This window comes from Spea bombifrons, chromosome 10 (assembly GCF_027358695.1).
Source record: "Spea bombifrons isolate aSpeBom1 chromosome 10, aSpeBom1.2.pri, whole genome shotgun sequence".
Taxonomy (NCBI): domain Eukaryota; kingdom Metazoa; phylum Chordata; class Amphibia; order Anura; family Pelobatidae; genus Spea; species Spea bombifrons.
The window spans coordinates 39280495-39287781 of NC_071096.1; the positions used below are offsets into that span (position 1 = coordinate 39280495).

General features: G+C 45.5%; 2 long non-coding RNA genes across 2 annotated transcripts; one reads left to right on the forward strand and one right to left on the reverse strand.

The window, feature by feature from the left end:
* Positions 1–2937: 2937 nt before the first annotated feature.
* LOC128467654 (uncharacterized) lies at positions 2938–4478 on the forward strand. The gene is made up of 3 exons (XR_008345743.1): positions 2938–3316; positions 3940–4112; positions 4402–4478. It is a non-coding gene; the product is annotated as an uncharacterized LOC128467654 (long non-coding RNA).
* On the reverse strand, positions 3575–5762 carry LOC128467655 (uncharacterized). Its single transcript, XR_008345744.1, has 3 exons — positions 5709–5762; positions 4147–4270; positions 3575–3665 (listed from the first exon to the last, which is right to left on the reverse strand). It is a non-coding gene; the product is annotated as an uncharacterized LOC128467655 (long non-coding RNA).
* Positions 5763–7287: the final 1525 nt, after the last annotated feature.

Sequence of the window (7287 nt, forward strand, 5' to 3'; positions counted from 1 at the left end):
GTGACGGCAGATAAGAAGCATTCGGCCCATCCAGCCTGCCCAACCTCTGAATCCTTTCCTTAGTATCCGGCCTTATCCTATATCTAGCTTAGCCTTATGCCTATCCCATGCTTGCTTAAATGTCTTCACTGTATTAACATCTACCACGTCTGCTGTAAGGTGATTCCATGCATCAACTACCCTTTCTGTAAAGTAGTATTTCCTGATGGGCCCATTGATGTATGGTGAATAGTACACGATGGCGGGATGCTCATGCTACTGAAACAGCACAAAATATATAAGTAGAGAAGCATGTTTCCTTGTATAACATTTTGGATGATTTATAAATTTACAATACAAGGCAGAAACTCTTCCTGCTACCAACAACCCAGCACCCTGCTTGCTTTTTCCAGCGCTTTACGGCATTGTCTGCTTACCTTTAAGTCATCAGTAATTATTACTCTAAATCCCTCTCGTCTGCTGTCACTGGCAGAACGGCATTCCCAATGCTATAGTTTGCCTCACTATTTCTACATCCCAAGTGCATTCGTCCATAATAGATAAACTCAAATTCACCTACTCTGAAGACTTAGATATACGCGCAGCCGCTATAATAATATATATTTACCAGGAATAGAATCACCATTACGCCACAAGACAACTAGACTTTTTGCTGTTTTGCCATGGAATAAGCTATATCTACATGTATTTTGCTATATTTTGTACTATTTACCTTTCCATGGACATAAGATGGCTGCCTGCTCCTGACTCGCACCTGCACCTCATTTCCTCAATCAATCAAAAGTCTATTTAACCCGGGCGTTTCTCCAGCCTTCTAGCCAGAACTTTGTGTTTCTTGGTGCTGCGTGTTGGTCCTGTGGAGCTGATTCTCTGGTCTTGAGCTTGGAGAAGGACCGGCAAAGGTTTGTGAATTCTGTGATTTTGAAATGAATGCAGCCCTCTAGATCTACCCCCCAGAAGCAGAGATCGTTTCTTTCAGTCACAGAGTGTCTCGCATGGTCAGGGTGTGCATAGTTTGTTGTGGAGTTTATTTGCCGGTTTGTTAATTCTGTGAAAGTAATTTCTTTGTTTTAGATAAGTTTTTCAGTAGTTTGGTTACACTTAAATGGTTAACTTCATACTTTTAGATGCTCTTCCGCAGTATACAGGAGCTCTCGTGGGCCATAATCCTGTTAGAAGCGGTTTTCTATATATATCTTTTATTTGAAACCATGTGTTTGAAAATGCAGGGTTTGCCCCCTATGAACACAAGCGGGCCCTCCTCACCTGTGTTTTAAGTCAAATTATGTTACATACGGCTTATACCCTGTCTAGCCATTGTACAGCGCTACTAAATATGATGGCGCTATATAAAACAAATACTGGGGCTGGAACTCCCCACGTGCAGCAAAAATGGCCTCATGAAGTTTTGGGCTGGTCTCCAATTGTCTCCATGTTTTGTTTTAATCGCCGGCCCCGACAATGTTTTACTACAAACTGAGGACAAAGAGTCGAATAATCGTTTTACTGAGTTTATTTAAATCTTTAAAGGGTGGAAACAGAAGCGGGAGCTGGGGCTTTGGCACAGGTGAATGCATGCTGGCGGTAAGGCATGAACAGGGGGGGGGGTCACGTGGGGGGGCCGAGTGAGCCCCGTAATGTTAAAATGAAATAAATCCTGTATCCTTATTGGGCCCTCGTAAGGAAATGAAATCCCAGTCCGGGGTGGAGCTCGTTAAATGGAGTCGTTAAAGCTTTGATAGGGGTGCGGTGATCAGACGTTAATTGGAGTCACGCGGGGGTATAAAGGGTAACTAGAGAACTAATGCAAGCTTCTTGTCCCGGCTCTAGGTTTGCAGATCTGTTTGCTGCTGTTCTGGACATCTTCAGACTCGGCGGACTCGGTCCCAAGGTGAGCGAGGGGATTCCACGGGTTAGACTGTAAGCTCTTTGGTCCGGTTTCTCTCCTTTATTTCTGCAGCTTCTCCTGGATCAAACCATTGTTGCTTCGGCTGCACAATCCTCAATGTTATCACCGCAAGTCTCTGCCAAAAACATAGGATGTCTCTCCCGATCATCGCTCTTTCATGGTTCATCCATAGATCAACGCAGACAAAGCGGCAGCTGCAGGGGCTGCTGCTACAGATGTCTGAGACGCAGCCTTCGGTCGCTCCTTCCCGGCTTATAACGGACACCGGCGAGGCCGTCGTGTTCTCCATGGGCAGGCGGCAGCCGTTCAGTCTCGTGTTCTTTATGCATCCTGATTACACAGAAGGAATTGGAGATCAGCGCATGATGGGACAGTGAGAATTCAGCATCGTATGGTGTATTCCAGGTAATGACGGGCAGGGAGAGTCTTTATACCCCATGGATTTACAGACGGCTTCTACTCTTACATTCACTAGAAATGCTTTTACAGTTTTATTGAAGCCCATTGTTGTGAAAACGTAAACGCTTATCTTATTATCGGTAACTATTGTTCTTTCTACCTTGATAACCCGACTGGTTGATGCTTCCCAGAGTCTCGCATCTCAGATCGACTTTAATTTCTTTGTAGGTCCCGTGAGCTGCTGTCGTCTCTCTGCTCCCCTCCTCCATTAAAGCGAAGCGTGAACTCGTTCTGCATCCTTTCCAAGCCAACGTCATTCCACTCTCAGTGTCTATTTCATGGTCGGGAAGTGTGACTGTGTTGGGACCATCACCGAGATTGTAGCAGACTGTTAGAAGCCCATGCCTCACCTCGACAAAACAAATGGTGCCGTTAGATCCCCGGGTCATGCTGAACCATCGCTATGATCTACAGGCTGAAATACAATGACCCTAAAGCTGTCCCATCTACCGGCTGCTCTGAATCGGGAGCTTCAGATGTGGACGCGACTCTACCCAACGTGCAGCATGGCGCGTGTCAAGGTATGGACGTCATGCTGTGTTTGGTACCTGCAGGTGGATGGATTCGCTCCGGTCCTTAGAAGACAGACGCAGGATGACGCTGTTGGCGTTGCGTGTTCTTAACGTTGCCTGAAAATGTGTCCGCTGCGGATGGAGAGAATGAGGGAGCAGGTACCGGATGTGGCCTCCAGGATGGAAGAAGTTCGTGGACATCTGCAAAAGGATGAGTATATAATGCGGATTACGCTATTCACTATGATACAGAAATGATCGCCCAGCAGAGCACCAGGCGGTGGCAGAGCGCTCAGATGTGATGTATGAAGAGTCCTTTCTGGCGGAGCTTTGGCCACAAACATTCGAATGGATTCCTTGATGATCGCACTGCAACTCCCCATTTTCCAATAATCTACACTATACTCTGCGCATTCACAAAGATGTCCCGGTTCAGGTGAGTCTCTTTAATATAACATAAATATTGGCATGAGAATGTTTTTTAATATAAAACCCATCTGTATATTGGGAGACATTGTGATATCAGTGAGGTGGTGGAACCATTCATTCAGGTTTGGGTCTCTTTTTAATGTTCTTGTAGAGTTATTACCCGTGAGCGCATCGGTGTAAGCCAAGCCTGTACCTTTTCCGCAGTCTTGGTGAGCAGGTGGGCAATCACAGCTGGGGGTCCGGGGGTCACTGATGCAAAGAAAGTCGCAGGGTACAGGTGATGAGCAAGCTGTACCCTTCCTCACACAGCCTGGGGAGCTATTAACGGCCTCCAGTGGGGCTACTAGATCATACACCTGTGTTAAAGGAAACACACACCCCATAAAGAAAATTATTAGATATCATTCTGCAGGTCAGCACAAAGTAGCTCAGATAACTCGGTGGAAAGCTTTGATACGGACCTACCTGTTACGTTCTTACGGTTCGGTTACCCTTTGTTACCCTTAGAATGTCTATTGACCCGGCTCCTCACACAGTTTGGCTGCATATCTGCGAGTTGTATGTTAGTGAATATTGGTAATAATACACGTTACTAATCAAATAACTTTCTAATGTATTCGTGTCTTATAGGAATCATTACCAACCTCTGTCCTACATGATACCGGCCGGGACTATCCTGCTAACCCACCTGGTTATACCGCATCCCTCTGCTCAGAGACCCCCAAAGTACCGAAGCTGATCCAGTTTACCGGATCCATGCGCAGCTCCCACGTCCACTACAGAGCAGCCGTCTGCAGTAAGAGGTAAGCGATACTCTGCGTGATAGAAAGACATTACCTGCTTATTAAGAACGACGTTGCGGAGACGGCCTTTAAAGGGTTTGTGCGGAAGGAGATTGTGGGAACGAGGAGATGACTGCTTAACGCCTCCGAGCTGCAGAACGGCATCCGGCTCCCAAAACCTGCAGAGAATGGCATGCATATCAGACACGGGTCACAGTAACACGTGGTGTGGGGCTTTACTACTGCAGATAATAAACATGCATAAAAACTGTCATGACTCTTCAACACTCCTTTCTTTTCATCCACGCAGATTGCAACCAGAGTGCCGCAGCCGCTAGGCATTAATCCCGGTTTATAGTCTGTGACTTCAGTAAAGTCAGCCCTGATCACCAGTGTCATGCCACGGCATGAGTAACTGGAGCTTGGCACTGAATGGGTTAAGGGATTTGACTGATGCTAGGTCCAGTAACATTTGTTCACACCTTTCCTTTTGGAGCCAGAACCCAAAATAAAACTTGATTACCCCATGCTGGGTATTGTCACCTGGGACAGGAAGGGATTCCTGTGGAAGAGTGAAGGGCCAGACATCCTGGCTACATCTCCCTGGGGTGTGGAGACAGGGTATCAATAGACACAGGGTAAAATTATTAAATGTATAAGGTTCAAAATATGATGAGTACATAACCTTTGGTCCCTATCGTACATTGCATCCTTATGCCTGTGATGTGCTGGTTTCAGGGAGACCAAACACGCCATGCAGGCATGACCATAACAAGTGTTTTGCAAACGTGTCCTTGTGCTAACTGATACAGGTGTGGAGTTTGGTATGAAAATGATCACTAGGACCAGAGAATTATGATGATCCTGGTGTCATAATTATGCCAAGCTCGGCCGGCGTCATATTACATATTTTGTGATCCCAGACCAAAGTTGAGAAGATATAACCCCGCCTTCAGAAGGTCATAGTTCTGAACCCCCTACTCCCTTGCTCAGGTAACAGGAAAAGGGCGGTCTTGGGGGGGGGGATAAAAAGGTGGGCAATTGGTAATGGAGGGAGAGCCTGTTTTTACCATCAGAGACAACATCAAGGCTCCAAGGAAGTATGGTATGATGCTCTGTTTTATCCCTTTTATTTTATACTGTTTTGTACTTGTACTATTTTAGTCTGTCTCTTTTTTATATGCATTTTTGTGTAACAGCACTGTGACCCATTTTATGCTCAGATTAAACATTTTTAATCAGTTCTGTCTTTGTTCTCTAATCGAACTCAGCCTAGAGATAGCCTTTTGTATACATATTGATAGGTCACGTTACTAAGCGGTTAACTATATAGATATCAGTTTGGGGATTGTGTAGTTATTGCAGTCTAATTGTTTTTGGGTAACCTAAGACGCCCGGTTTTAAAGTTCTTGGTGGTGGCAGCGTGTTTTACACTGGGAGTTTTGGGGTGACTGGTTGGGGTTGGTGGTGGTTGCTTGGTGCCCTGCGGGGAAAGTGACCAAACGCGCCGGAAGTCTGGTTGGCGTTTGACCCTTGTTACGCCCGTACTCCCATGTCACGGCTCGGCCGATAGCCCTGTCTGTGACAAACAGCCCCAGCGGTCCGTGTGCTCCGTACCTTCTGTCCTGCATGATGACTCTGTGGACTTCACAACTCGTTCGATCCTCTGTAACTAGCTTTCCTCCGATCCCCTCTGTCTCATTTATCAAAGCCGTGTGGCAGCGATCCAGAGTCAGGCTGACTCCCTGCACCGAAGTAAATGAAGTCAGTAATTCATCTTCCCTGACTGCCCGACGTTGAGCTTTTTCTTTAAGTAAATGTGACTGCGTGCGACTCGAGTCGTTGTGTATTTGGTGTGACTTGTCTTGGTTATATGTTCCATGTAGAGTTAGCTGAGGGTCAGTTAGTTGAGTATAATGCAGCTCTGTGTCTGCTCTTAAAGATTTGTCTTCATTCTACTTCTGTGAGTAAAGGAGAATATTTAAGCTTTCCTGTGGCTGCATTAATTACATGTCTGGCTCACGATGTGGTAATTAACTTACTTTATCTTTTATGCGCAGGTCTATCCGATGCCGTTCTATCTGTAACGTTCTCCTGCTCTGGAAAGCCGAGCCTCAGCGTGGTCAGGTCTTGTCTGAAGATGAGAAGGAGCCGGCCGCTCGTAATCTCTTTGGGAATGGAAACAAAACCACATTAACAGCAGTGCGGCTGGACCCGGAGCAGACTAAGAATGTAATTAAATTGTGATTGTCAATGTAGATTTATTATTACTCTCGCTTCATGTTACTCGTGACCTCGTAATTGTATTTGTAATTCTATGCCTTGTAATTTGTAACTCATTGCACTGTACTTGTGATTCTTTGCATTGATTCTTAACTCATTGTATTGTATTTGTTACTCCTTGCCTTGTGATTTGTAATTCATTGCACTGTACTCGTTACTTTTTGCCTTGTTACTTGCGATTTACTTGTTATTCTCTGCATTGTACTTGTGATTTGACTCTCTGTATTGTACTGTGTAGACATTCAATAAAAGTGGTTTAGTTCTTGATTTCTTCTCAATTTGAATCAATTAAAGCACAAAAGGAAACATAAGATTATCTTCCTCCTAAAGAAGCTTAAAAGGATGCACAAGGGGTATATAATAACTATTTAATAACCATACATAATAAGTATATAATATAATGGAGGGATGGTGCTCTGCCTCTGCTCTCTAGTTGCTGCTGGTCCTCGTCGCTACGCCCGTTCCTGATACTCACCAACGGCGATGAAGTTCTTACTGGCTCTTGACGCTCCGCTGTGTAGTAATCCGTCTGTGCTGTCGCTTACGAACTCCAGCAATAGATGGCTGTCCGGGCAGTGGCCGATGGGATGAATCCATGCATAGCCGTTACCGTGAAATGTTCTGAGTCTGCTGGCAGCGCGGCCCAAGGAACGAATTAAACAGTGACACCTAGAAAGACAAATGGAAATATTTTAGCTTCAAAGGTAGACTGTGTGAAGTTGGTGATGTAAGGGATAAGTCACACGGGAACATGGTCCAGAGAATCTGCCTACCTGTAACCGGTGAGAGTCGACGTGCAAGTCCCACCATTCAGGCAAGGGTTTTGGGGCAGAGAATAACAGTTCTGGTAAAATTGTTTCTGTACCGGACATCTGCAGGACACGTTTCCGACTTGGGGAATTGAGACTAAAGA